We start from the raw sequence: 15,248 nt of genomic DNA, 5'->3' as shown, positions 1-15,248 counted from the left end.
TTGCTGAATTAACGCCAGGGGGGTTGACTCAGCCTGTCATCCTTCCGAGGTCGGCTAATTGAGTACCAGTTCACTGGTAATTCCCTGTTTGTCGTTAAAGGCGGCAAAAAGGGTTGGCGTCAGGAAGGGCATCCGGCCGTAAAATATTGCTTCAAAAAGGGGACCGAAAAACAACAACAACCACGGTTCCCGAAAAAGGCCAACCCCCGCTTTGCGGGGAAAAATGGCCTCTAAAGGTGGTTATTTTTATATATATAAAGTGCCATAACTTTGTCAAAAATGATCGAAACGTCGTGAAGTTCGAACCTGATCTGTAACTTATCATGAGGAAACCATGTACCAAGATTGAAATCATTAGCATTAAGGGTTTAGGAAAAAAGTCCGGAAAGCTGTTCTTTGCGTGACGGACTGACAGACTGACGGACTGACGGACTGACGGACGGACAGATGGAGGGACGGCGTGCAAACCTATAGTCCCCTCCGGTGTACACCGGTAGGGGACTAATTAATTTACTACACAAGCAAATCAACGAAAGAGCTGGAAATGATGGGAGGAAGGGGAAGGCTGAAATGCAAAGCGAGGAATTGCAGGACAACTCAATATTCTACTAGAATAGCACTCAGTGGAGAGCATACCTCTGCCAGCTGAACAGTTTACATTCCACTGATAGGCCAGATCTGGATCCGGACCTAAACTACAATTGAATCGGCTTGTTATTGTCGCCTAACCAACTCATCCACTTAGTTTTGTCATAAGTCGTCCACAACTTTTTGAAATAACATGCTATATATTCTTTTTTATTTCTCTATTACTCAATGGTGAAAAATCACTTAATATTTAAAAAATTATCGTATCCGGATCTGGATCTTCACCAACATCTAATCATTTCGTCCTTGTCACATACCCAACCTCTCCACCAAATTTCGTCCGAATCTGTCCACAACTTTTTGAGATATCCTGTTCACAAACAGACAGGGATGCAAACATAACTCCCACCCACCTTTGGTGGTGGAGCTAAAAATGATGGGAAAAATCAGACATGGGCATCGCACGCAATTCAAAGATACCTACAGGCACATATACATTTCCACTTAACCCTACTGGAACATTCCTCTCTGGCCAACTTAGAACAATGACATATTTATAATACCCGGATCCACACACCTGAAGAAAAACACAGATAGGTTAGGTATAGGGTAAAGAAGGTACAGTGTGACAGAGAAATAATGGGAATTTGTCGCACCACTGTGCAAGTGTGCATGCTCAGCAATCTCGGTCGAGATGACTGGGCCCAATGGTCGGTGGTTCAGGCTCATGATGATCTACATGGCTCCGGGAATCTCGTTCCATGGATATGAGAGCAGACGGCATCTGAGGCAACCTGGCCCTGGCCTTGGTGCTAAAAAGTTGAGCTGGGTATATGTATGGATCAGTAAAGCTGCGGAGAGGACCTCGACTCACATGCACCTCCCCCACCCCTTTTATTGTCCCCCGTCACACCGCGGAGCGAAAGGGGGACTATGGTTTTCCCCTCCGTCCGTGTGTCCGTCCGTCCGTCCGTGCGTGCGGGCGGGCGTGCGTGCGTAAGCGAAGGACCGCATTCGAATTTGGTGTGTGGGTGCAACCCACGTCAAAATCCAAGATGGCCGCCACCATATATGTCTGATGCCATGTATGTCTGAACCTTGTGAGCTGAATATCTTGAAAAATAAGCGAAGTACCAACTTCTAATCTGGTGAGTGGGTGTATCTAGGCATAAGGAAGAACGCTATCGAAAATTGGGTCGCCACGTCAAAATCCAAGATGGCCGCCTTGCGTCTTCCACTTTGTCAACTCGCATCACTTCACCGACCGGGGACCTAGGCCTAACGCTTGTTCCATATTCCCTTACCCTTGTCCTGACCATTCTGGAGTCACTTTCCTCTCGCTGGTCGCACCTGATTGGTGTAGCCGTGCCACACTAGCGGCATGCTTGGGAGGAGCAAGGGGAGGGAAGGTTCGAGGAATTTCAAGAAGCGTTGGACCTTCCCCTAATTTATTTGTGACCTGCGTATGCATGAGATCAAACTCCATTATTGTAGTTGGTACCAGGAAGCAAGTGCTTCACCAGCTATTGCTGCACACATCCTGACCAACAGGAAATGCCTGCTGCACATTAACCTGTCTGTGGTAAACAAAACAGTTCTGGGGGTTTCCAGGAACAATTCAAATTTTAAAAGGTTCTTTGCTAAACAGTTGCATAGGCTCAGCCTATGAGGCATGAGCAATTAGTAGAGCCACAGCCCCCAACATCTCCGTAGGTCGTACTGCAGCTGATACCGGGAAGATCATTTAATTCTCAATTTTTAGACCAGTCCACCAGGAGAGGGAATATCCACGGACACGTGTTTTGGGCTTGTTGGCCCTCCTTAGCATGGAGCAGAAGCTCCTCCCCAGGGATATCGTCACCATGGAGCAGAAGCTCCACTTCCGTGACTGTGTTGTGCTCATTGATCCTCCTCACGAACCAACTCGTGCCATGACACGGCCACTGTTGTTCCGTCCACCTACCATCAGCGCACTGTTGTGGAACATCCTGGTGACGCCCGGATGGGAACCACCCGCCCTCAATGGACCAGCTGTTGATATTTCGTAATATGAAACACATATGGACGGATACCAAAGGGATTATTTAAGGCGTGAAGAAGGGGAGAGGGGGGAAGAGTGGGGATATTGACACATACAAAGTGGGAGGGGAATCACGATTATCAGCTCTTAATAATTTTTTTGATACGTTCCCTATCGTCTACACATAGATACCCTACTCTTATGCGAGACAGCTACTAATGTCATAACAAGGCTAGATTACTCCAATTACCTATACGGCCATTTTTGTGTGTAACGTGAGGGGGAGGTGGGAGAGGAGGAGTGGATGAGAAAGGACAATGGAGAACGACTAATGGCGCTTTTCCATTGCATGGACGGTACGGTACAGCACTGTACAGTATGGGTCGGTACGGCACTATACAGTACGGTTCGGTGCGGCACTGTACTGTACGGTTCGGTACGTCACTACAGTATGGTTCGGTACGACACTATACAGTACGGTTCGGTACGGCACTGTACAGTACGGTTCGGTGCGGCACTGTACAGTACGGTTCGGTACGGCACTGCAGTACGGTTCAGTATGGCACTATACAGTACGGCACTGTACGGTTCGGTACGGCACTATACAGTATGGTACGGCACTGTACAGTTCGGTATGGCACTGTACGGTTCGGTACGGCACTACAGTATGGCTCGGTACGACACTATACAGTACGGTTCGGTACGCCACTATACAGTGCAGTACGGCACTGTACGGTTCGGTATGGCACTGTACGGTTCGGTACGGCACTACAGTATGGCTCGGTACGACACTATACAGTACGGTTCGGTACGACACTATACAGTACGGTTCGGTACGGCACTGTACAGTACGGTTCGGCACTGTACAGTATGGTTCGGTTCGGTACGGCACTGCAGTACGGTTCGGTATGGCACTATACAGTGCGGCACTATACAGTATGGTACGGCACTGTATGGTTCGGTATGGCACTGTACGGTTCGGTACGGCACCACAGTATGGCTCGGTACGACACTATACAGTACGGTTCGGTACGCCACTATACAGTGCGGTTCGGTATGGCACTATACAGTACGATTCGGTGCGGCACTGTACTGTACGGTTAGGTGCGGCACTACAGTATGGTTCGGTACGACACTATACAGTACAGTTCAGTACGGCACTGTACAGTACGGTTCGGTGCGGCACTGTACAGTACGGTTCGGTGCGGCACTACAGTACGGTTCGGGATGGCACGATACAGTATGGCACTGTACGGTTCGGTACGGCACTGTACGGTTCGGTACGGCACTACAGTATGGTTCGGTACGACACTATACAGTACGGTTCGGTACGACACTATACAGTGCGGTTCGGTATGGCATTATACAGTATGATTCGGTGCGGCGCTGTACCGTACGGTTCGGTATGGCACTACAGTACGGTTCAGTACGGCACTATACAGTACGGGTTGGTACGGCACTGTACAGTACGGTTAGGTGCGGCACTATACAGTATGGTTCAGTACGGCACTGTACAGTGTGGTTCGGTGCGGCAGTATACGGTTCGGTACGGCACTGTACAGTACGGTTAGGTACGGCTCTATGCAGTACGGTTCGGTGCGGCACTATACAGTATGGTTCAGTACGGCACTATACAGTACAGTTCGGTATGACACTGTACAGTACGATTCAGTATGGCACTGTACAGTACGGTTCGGTAGGGCACTGTACAGTACGGTTCGGTACGGTAATCCCTGTGTCGTGGTAACCCCTGTCTGTTTGTCCATTTGTCCGTACAAAGCACTTACACTAAAGCATTCATGATTAATAATTAACCCCTGAGTCATTTTTGTAACAATATATGTATATTTAGGTTAGACATTTAGGTAGAAGGTTGTAGACAGCAACTGCCCAGGAAGTATTACCTTTCTTACTTAGGAGCGTTAAAGTAGTGCCTGGAACCATCTTGCACTCTCTGTATCAGGATTGCTGGTCTTACTTTCTGTCTCACTCATACTACAGCTACTGTGCTAGCTTTAATCTCTCATTCTTGCCAACAAACATCATACACTTTTCATCATACACTTTTCATCACACACTTTTCATCACACACTTTTCATCACACACTTTTCATCATACACTTTTCATCATACACTTTTCATCACACACTTTTCATCACACACTTTTCATCACACACTTTTCATCATACACTTTTCATCACACACTTTTCATCACACACTTTTCATCATACACTTTTCACCATACACTTTTCATCATACACTTTTCATCACACACTTTTCATCACACACTTTTCATCACACACTTTTCATCACACACTTTTCATCACACACTTTTCATCACACACTTTTCATCATACACTTTTCACCATACACTTTTCACCATACACTTTTCATCATACACTTTTCATCACACACTTTTCATCACACACTTTTCATCACACACTTTTCATCACACACTTTTCATCATACACTTTTCACCATACACTTTTCACCATACACTTTTCATCATACACTTTTCATCACACACTTTTCATCACACACTTTTCATCACACACTTTTCATCACACACTTTTCATCACACACTTTTCATCACACACTTTTCATCATACACTTTTCACCATACACTTTTCATCATACACTTTTCATCACACACTTTTCATCACACACTTTTCATCACACACTTTTCATCACACACTTTTCATCACACACTTTTCATCATACACTTTTCATCACACGCTTTTCATCACACACTTTTCATCATACACTTTTCATCATACACTTTTCATCACACACTTTTCATCACACGCTTTTCATCACACACTTTTCATCATACACTTTTCATCGTACACTTTTCATCACACGCTTTTCATCACACGCTTTTCATCACACACTTTTCATCATACACTTTTCATCATACACTTTTCATCACACACTTTTCATCACACACTTTTCATCGTACACTTTTCATCGTACACTTTTCATCACACACTTTTCATCACACACTTTTCATCACACACTTTTCATCACACACTTTTCATCACACTTTTCATCACACACTTTTCATCATACACTTTTCATCATGCACTTTTCATCATACACTTTTCATCACACACTTTTCATCACACACTTTTCATCACACACTTTTCATCATACACTTTTCATCATACACTTTTCATCACACACTTTTCATCACACACTTTTCATCATACACTTTTCATCACACACTTTTCATCATACACTTTTCATCATACACTGTTCATCATACACTGTTCATCACACACTGTTCATCACACACTTTTCATCACACACTTTTCATCACACACTTTTCATCATACACTTTTCATCACACACTTTTCATCACACACTTTTCATCATACACTTTTCATCATACACTTTTCATCACACACTTTTCATCACACACTTTTCATCACACACTTTTCGTCACACACTTTTCATCACACACTTTTCATCATACACTTTTCATCACACACTTTTCATCACACACTTTTCATCACACACTTTTCATCACACACTTTTCATCACACACTTTTCATCATACACTTTTCATCATACACTTTTCATCACACACTTTTCATCACACACTTTTCATCACACACTTTTCATCATACACTTTTCATCACACACTTTTCATCATACACTTTTCATCACACACTTTTCATCACACACTTTTCATCACACACTTTTCATCACACACTTTTCATCACACACTTTTCATCACACACTTTTCATCACACACTTTTCATCATACACTTTTCATCATACACTTTTCATCACACACTTTTCATCACACACTTTTCATCACACACTTTTCGTCACACACTTTTCGTCACACACTTTTCATCACACTTTTCATCACACTTTTCATCATACACTTTTCATCACACACTTTTCATCACACACTTTTCATCACACACTTTTCATCATACACTTTTCATCATACACTTTTCATCACACTTTTCATCACACACTTTTCGTCACACACTTTTCATCACACTTTTCATCATACACTTTTCATCACACACTTTTCATCACTCACTTTTCATCATACACTTTTCATCACACACTTTTCATCATTCACTTTTCATCACACACTTTTCATCACACACTTTTCATCACACACTTTTCATCACACACTTTTCATCATACACTTTTCATCATACACTTTTCATCATACACTTTTCATCATACACTTTTCATCATACACTTTTCATCATACACTTTTCATCATACACTTTTCATCACACATTTTTCATCACACACTTTTTATCAAACACTTTTCTTACTCATTTTCACTCCTCACCTTCACATTCTCTCTCTTTTATTTCTCTTTCCTCACATTTATCAATGCAGTTATTTTATTTTAGACCTGGCCTTGATGAGGACTATATAGTCTGTGACTGGAGCCTTCAACATAAAAATATATATATATATATATATATATATATATATATATATATATATATATATATATATATATATATATATATGTTATATATAATATATATTGTTGCGGATCTCAAACGTCGGCCTTCTCCCCTTACCAAGAGGGGGTTAATCCCCTTGTCTGTGACTGACCTACATGATCCTGAAGTTACCCCGTTCCTTCCGGTCGGTATTAGTTAGGGTTGCTGGTCAATTTGGTCCTGTTACCTAATTACCAACACCGACCGTAAAGCAAGGAGATAACCTCCCACCCAAGCCGCAGCGTTAGTGGATACGCCGAGCGAAGCGAGCCGTGACTCGGGCCGTTAACAATGACTCTAAACCCGATTCTAGCGGTTCCTAATCGTGCCACGTTTACCCAATGAGAGAAAGGACGGATGCGATCGGATGGAGAGGAAACCAGAAGGTAGGAAGAACAAAGATGGTTTATTAACAAATGTACAGAAGAAGAGGAAACGAAAGAATGTACAGGAAAGGAAGAGGAAGAAGCAGAATACAGGGCAGCCTTAAAAACAGTCTTACTCTAATACCCCAGGACAAACATACACACTCACACGGGGATTGTAGTTGGTAGATGGAAGGTTCGGCAATGGGGTCCAGGCTCCAGTCGACTCCGGTCCAGCGGGCGAAACCCGGCAGGCAGCTCCGCGCGTAGTTGGACGCGAGCGGACAGTTTATACAACGGGGGAAGCTGGTGTCCTTCGTACGTAATATTTGCACGTTCGTGCTACACGCCCCCTCCCCAAAGTCCTCTTAATCAGCGCCAGCGAGTGAGTCCTTAACAAGCGCTGCCGTATCTCTCCAATACGCGCCTCCGACAAGTCCTCCAAGTTCTTTGAAAATGCGCTCTCTCCCATCCGAGTCCTTTCACAAAGGTGCGCTCCGGATCAGTCCCCTTACAATGCAATCAGCGCGCTCTCCCGACAAAAGTCCGTCAAAGGGCTTTGCGCTCGCCTTTTTATAACGCTCCGCGCGATCACTCCGCGCTCCACAAAGCCACGCCTGCCGGCGATCTCACCTCAGCCCTGGTTGGCTGGTGAGGGCTTACCGGCCACGCCTTTGACGGCTGGTTGACATGCCACACCTTCTTCTCGGCGTTCCGCCCCCTTTCTCGGGCCTAACCGCATGGCTTATGGCGGCGTTTGAGTGAAAGCCCAGCGAGGCAGCGAACGCTGCTGGCAGAGGCGCGTAATGGCGTCGCTTGGAGAGGGAGGTCGCAAAATGGACGGAACGGGCCTACTCTTATTTGATCGACGCAACGCAAATTCAACTATTGGAAACACGGCCTTATTTAAAACACATACTAATGAAATAACTGAGTTCCTATGGTGGCCTACGTGTTGCTTGTGGACTAACTAGGGGTGCTACCTTTAACCTTTAATGTCATATTTACAAGTGATGTCATATTTACAAGTGTGGGTTCTAAAACCGCAACAATATAATGAAGAGGAGCTTTCACAACTTATAGAAGACAATCCTGGCTTTCTTTACAACCTTTTTGCAGAAAACATTTTGTTGGAGAATCATGATGATGATTGATGATATTGCTGTTGGTGTGTGTGTGTGTGTGTATGTGTGTGTATACAATATACACAGACATACACTACATGGCCAAAAGTATGCGGACACCCCTTCTAATTTGTGGATTCGGCTATTTCAGCCACACCCATTGCTGACAGGTATATATAATCAAGCACACAGCCATGCAATCTCCATAGACAAACATTGGCAGTAGAATGTCGTTCTGAAGAGCTCAGTGACTTTCAATGTGGCACTGTCATAGGATGCCACCTTTCCAACAAGTCAGTTTGTCAAATTTCTGCCCTGCTAGAGCTGCCCCGGTCAACTGTAAGAGCTGTTATTGTGAAGTGGAAACGTCTAGGAGCAACAACAGCTCAGCCGCGAAGTGGTAGGCCACACAAGCTCACAGAACGGGATTGCCGAGTGCTGAAGCGTGTAGCGCATAAAAATTGTCTATCCTTGGTTGCAACAACCTATGTCCTTGGTTACCGAGTTCCAAACTGCCTCTGGAAGCAACTTCAGCACAACAGCTGTTTGTCAGGAGCTTCATGAAATGGGTTTCCATGGCTGAGCAGCCACACACAAGCCGAGGATCACCATGCGCAATGCCAAGCGTCGGCTGGAGTGGTGTCAAGCTCGCCGTCATTGGACTTTGGTGCAGTGGAAAAGTGTTCTCTGGAGTGATGAATCACGCTTCACCGTCTGGCAGTCGGACGGACAAATCTGGGTTTGGCGGATGCCAGGAGAACGCTACCTGCCCGAATGCATAGTGCCAACGTTAAAGTTTGGTGTAGGAGGAATAATGGTCTGGGGCTGTTTTTCATGGTTCGGGCTCGGCCCCTAAGTTCCACTGAAGGGAAATCTTAACGCTACAGCATACAATGACATTTTAGATGATTGTGTGCTTCCAACTTTGTGGCAACAGTTTGGGGAAGGCCCTTTTCTGTTTCAGCATTTCAATGCCCCCATGCACAAAGCGAAGTCCATACAGAATTTGTTTGTCGAGATCGGTGTGGAAGAACATTACTGGCCTGCACAGAGCCCTGACCTCAACCACATTGAACACCTTTGGGATGAATTGGAACGCCGACTGCGAACCAGGCCTCTTCACGCAACATCAGTGCCCGACTTCACCAATGATCTTGTGGCTGAATGGAAGCAAATCCCCGCAGCAATGTTCCAACATCCAGTGGAACGCCTTCCCAGAAGAGTGGAGGCTGTTACAGCAGCAAAGGGTGGGGACCAACTCCATATTAATGCCCATGATTTTGGAATGAGATGTTTGACGAGCACATATGGGTGTGATGTTCGGGTGTCCACATACTTTTGGCCATGCAATGTGTATAACATATACAAGTGAAAATGTGAAAGCTCAATGGCAGAAGAGATTCCACGAAGTGTTAATATATGATAGAAACCATGCAGTCTGGACATGGTGATTATATGAGTCGTGATTTAAAGCAGAATTTCGTTGGTTCAAATCCCGATAGGTATTGTCTGCTAGTTGTCATCTCTTTCACCACGAGTGACCAATTACTTTGGCTTGCAGAAAAGTATTTCAAACAAAAGTTCGGAAATTCATTGAAAATGGGGCCATGATGATGTTACTTGAGGGACAACACATACCTTTAATGAGATAGATTGCATGTTGCGAGCCTTGATGTACAACAGCTCTTCATGGTATTCTCTCAGACTATCAAGTTGTAACTTTTAGAAACCACCTAAAGTTCTTTTGTTGCGCTGTTGAAGAGCTACAAAACCCGTTATTTCTTACCCCCATTTCCACTTCTCTGTCACCCCCCCCCCCCCCCCTCCATTACTTTGAGATAATCCCTTTAAGGAAACCCTCCAGCCTCCTCCTTCATATCACCAACCACATGTAGCCCTCCTCCTGTTCGTCTCACGCCTGAGCCCTCCCAAATGTCTCTGATCCGATGGAGTCATCCGACGCACCTCCCACGTAGCCTTCTGGCCTCAAAAGCCACCACTCGTACGTGTGTGGATCGCCTTGATGTCCCTTGCACTCTGGGGCTCTCTCGGTGTCTGCTCTCGGCTTTCTTTCTATTCCCTGTTTCGGCCAAATGGCAGGATATTTCGTCTCTGTGTCCCCTCACTCATCACTCTGTTGGACCTTTTCAAAAGGTGAGATTCTGCAGTTACAAAACATCCAATGTACTTGCATGAGTCATTTTCCCCAGACTTGCGCAATCCTTTTTGCAGGGAGATGTGAAGGAAGCTTTTCATTTCCGAGCACGATATTTTGTGCCCAACTTATTTTGATAGTGTTCTGGGAATGCTCACGTGACCTGAGCGACCGAAGCACGGCTCGGTAGTGTTTACGTGATTCGTCTCTGACGATGATGTTCAACTGGATTCCGTGGCTCATGAGAAAGGTCTCTGTGTGGTTGCTGTGTCGTTCCCTATCAGAATTTCCTTTGGATTTAACCGAGACCTATCTTATATATAAAAAAAATTCTACTTATAAATCTCTGCTTGTCAGGGAAACCGAGAGATAATTGTCCCTGTCAATAAGGACATGTATTATGTACACCCTTTCAGAGAAAACAGCAAAGTTTATACCTGTTTGCGGAGTAAATTTGCCTGTCTCTTCCTGTTCAATTTGAAGTGGTTTACAATGCTTGTGGCCTTCTCTTATCTCTATGACTGCTTGTGCTGGCCTTTCACCCAGCACGTGCCCAGTCGGAAAGGTTCGGCCCAAGCTCGGGGCAGGCATGCTTTGCGTCTGGCTATGGCAAGACCCGCTCAGATGATGTTAAGGTCGTCTGTGTGCTGAGGCAGACAGAAGCGGCGAGGCTTCAGTTCCCGTACCTACAATTGTGCTGGATTTCCAGGAATTCATGCCTGAGCACATGTGCAGGCCCCTGAGCTCGACATCGATTTTGGCACCGTTATCGCTCCTCCTTCAAACGATCATAGTTTTTAGGCCACTGCATTAGTCACAGAAATGGTCTCAGCCATGTGCAGCAAAGGGGGTTGTGCAGACTTAAAAAAAAAAAAACAGGGAAAGCTGCCAAATACTATGAAGAGTTTCCCCATTGAGGCAGCACTCAAAAAGAATGTATTTTACCCTCTCGCATGATTGCATTGTTACATGCAATGTCACATGCAATCATGTGACAAGGTGGGGGAAAATAGGGTCTAAACAAATTAGAGAAAAATATTCTAAGTAATAAATAATAAAGCACTCAAAAAGAATATATTTTACCCTCTCGCATGATTGGATTCTTACATGCAATGTCACATGCAATCATGTGACAAGGTGGGGGGAAATAGCGTCTAAACAAATTAGAGAAAAATATTCGAAGTAATAAATAATAAAGCATTCAAACATAATGTATTTTACCCTCTCGCATGATTGGATTCTTACATGCAATGTCACATGCAATCATGTGACAAGGTGGGGGAAAATAGGGTCTAAACAAATTAGAGAAAAATATTCGAAGTAATAAATAATAAAGCATTCAAAAATAATGTATTTTACCCTCTTGCATGATTGGATTCTTACATGCAATGTCACATGCAATCATGTGACAAGGTGGGGGAAAATAGGGTCTAAACAAATTAGAGAAAAATATTCGAAGTAATAAATAATAAAGCATTCAAAAATAATGTATTTTACCCTCTCGCATGATTGGATTCTTACATGCAATGTCACATGCAATCATGTGACAAGGTGGGGGAAAATAGGGTCTAAACAAATTAGAGAAAAATATTCGAAGTAATAAATAATAAAGCACTCAAAAAGAATATATTTTACCCTCTCGCATGATTGGATTCTTACATGCAATGTCACATGCAATCATGTGACAAGGTGGGGGAAAATAGGGTCTAAACAAATTAGAGAAAAATATTCTAAGTAATAAATAATAAAGCATTCAAAAAGAATATATTTTACCCTCTTGCATGATTGGATTCTTACATGCAATGTCACATGCAATCATGTGACAAGGTGGGGGAAAATAGGGTCGAAACAAATTAGAGAAAAATATTCGAAGTAATAAATAATAAAGCACTCAAAAAGAATATATTTTACCCTCTCGCATGATTGGATTCTTACATGCAATGTCACATGCAATCATGTGACAAGGTGGGGGAAAATAGGGTCTAAACAAATTAGAGAAAAATATTCGAAGTAATAAATAATAAAGCATTCAAAAATAATGTATTTTACCCTCTCGCATGATTGCATTCTTACATGCAATGTCACATGCAATCATGTGACAAGGTGGGGGAAAATAGGGTCTAAACAAATTAGAGAAAAATATTCTAAGTAATAAATAATAAAGCATTCAAAAAGAATATATTTTACCCTCTCGCATGATTGCATACTTACATGCAATGTCACATGCAATCATGTGACAAGGTGGGGGAAAATAGGGTCTAAACAAATTAGAGAAAAATATTCTAAGTAATAAATAATAAAGCATTCAAAAAGAATATATTTTACCCTCTCGCATGATTGCATACTTACATGCAATGTCACATGCAATCATGTGACAAGGTGGGGGAAAATAGGGTCTAAACAAATTAGAGAAAAATATTCTAAGTAATAAATAATAAAGCATTCAAAAAGAATGTATTTTACCCTCTCACATGATTGGATTCTTACATGCAATGTCACATGCAATCATGTGACAAGGTGGGGGAAAATAGGGTCTAAACAAATTAGAGAAAAATATTCTAAGTAATAAATAATAAAGCATTCAAAAAGAATATATTTTACCCTCTCGCATGATTGCATACTTACATGCAATGTCACATGCAATCATGTGACAAGGTGGGGGAAAATAGGGTCTAAACAAATTAGAGAAAAATATTCTAAGTAATAAATAATAAAGCATTCAAAAAGAATATATTTTACCCTCTCACATGATTGGATTCTTACATGCAATGTCACATGCAATCATGACAAGGTGGGGAAAATAGGGTCTAAACAAATTTGAGAAAAATATTACAAGTAATAAATAATAAAGCACTCAAAAAGAATATATTTTACCCTCTCGCATGATTGCATTCTTACATGCAATGTCACATGCAATCATGTGACAAGGTGGGGGGAAATAGGGTCTAAACAAATTAGAGAAAAATATTCTAAGTAATAAATAATAAAGCATTCAAAAAGAATATATTTTACCCTCTCGCATGATTGGATTCTTACATGCAATGTCACATGCAATCATGACAAGGTGGGGAAAATAGGGTCTAAACAAATTAGAGAAAAATATTCGAAGTAATAAATAATAAAGCACTCAAAAAGAATATATTTTACCCTCTCGCATGATTGGATTCTTACATGCAATGTCACATGCAATCATGTGACAAGGTGGGGGAAAATAGGGTCTAAACAAATTAGAGAAAAATATTCGAAGTAATAAATAATAAAGCACTCAAAAAGAATATATTTTACCCTCTCGCATGATTGGATTCTTACATGCAATGTCACATGCAATCATGTGACAAGGTGGGGGAAAATAGGGTCTAAACAAATTAGAGAAAAATATTCGAAGTAATAAATAATAAAGCACTCAAAAAGAATATATTTTACCCTCTCGCATGATTGGATTCTTACATGCAATGTCACATGCAATCATGTGACAAGGTGGGGGGAAATAGGGTCTAAACAAATTAGAGAAAAATATTCTAAGTAATAAATAATAAAGCATTCAAAAAGAATATATTTTACCCTCTCGCATGATTGCATTCTTACATGCAATGTCACATGCAATCATGACAAGGTGGGGAAAATAGGGTCTAAACAAATTAGAGAAAAATATTCTAAGTAATAAATAATAAAGCATTCAAAAATAATGTATTTTACCCTCTCGCATGATTGCATTCTTACATGCAATGTCACATGCAATCATGTGACAAGGTGGGGAAAATAGGGTCTAAACAAATTAGAGAAAAATATTCGAAGTAATAAATAATAAAGCATTCAAAAATAATGTATTTTACCCTCTCACATGGTTGGATTCTTACATGCAATGTCACATGCAATCATGTGACAAGGTGGGGAAAATAGGGTCTAAACAAATTTCAGAAAAATGTTCGAAAATAGAGATAGCGTACTCGCCATTGAGTTTGAACGAAACATTCTCTGATCACAAGATGTCTCCTGGAACAGTTTTAACAGGCTCTGTCCCGATGTCTCAGAGGGGATCTCAGATCACAAGATGTCTCAGAGGGGATGTTAAAGCGGCTGTCCCGTCTGCTCGCACCTGCTTGTGAATGTTGAATGTCCCACTGTGCCCATAGATAAGAGTATGCCTTTGTGTGCTATCATCCACCCAGAGAGGACATGTGTACCACCAGGAATGCCATAATATTTAAATATATCGACGTAGGGCTCCATTGATCTAGTAGCTCAATGGACGTGTGCAAGACAAGCGGAAACGGCAAATGGATATTCAAGCACACCGATCAACCGTCTTTTACAGGTGTTAAGCAAACGGTGCTTTGCAAGTGTGTAAAGTATATCTTAAATATTGAGGCATTATTGGGCCAGTATTCCTTGGGTTGATGTATTTCCATTATTAGGACTCTTCGTCCTTATACTGCTTAAGATCGGTCAAATCAGATGAAAACATCCAGATTTTGATTCACATTCCGCCTCCAAGCTGTGAGTTAAAGAATGG

At 42.4% G+C, this 15,248-nt stretch overlaps 1 protein-coding gene across 3 annotated transcripts in view; it reads left to right on the top strand.

Annotated features, from left to right (window-relative positions):
• LOC137428984 (uncharacterized) overlaps nt 1-15,248 on the top strand; it is a 158,140-nt gene that overhangs the window by 80,571 nt on the left and 62,321 nt on the right. The window lies entirely within an intron of this gene.

The sequence above is a fragment of the Myxine glutinosa genome, chromosome 6 (genome assembly GCF_964187855.1).
Source record: "Myxine glutinosa chromosome 6, kmMyxGlut1.1, whole genome shotgun sequence".
Classification (NCBI taxonomy): Eukaryota; Metazoa; Chordata; class Myxini; order Myxiniformes; family Myxinidae; genus Myxine; species Myxine glutinosa.
Note: the sequence above shows the minus strand (reverse complement) of the source record. Positions and strands in the feature narration are given on the sequence as shown.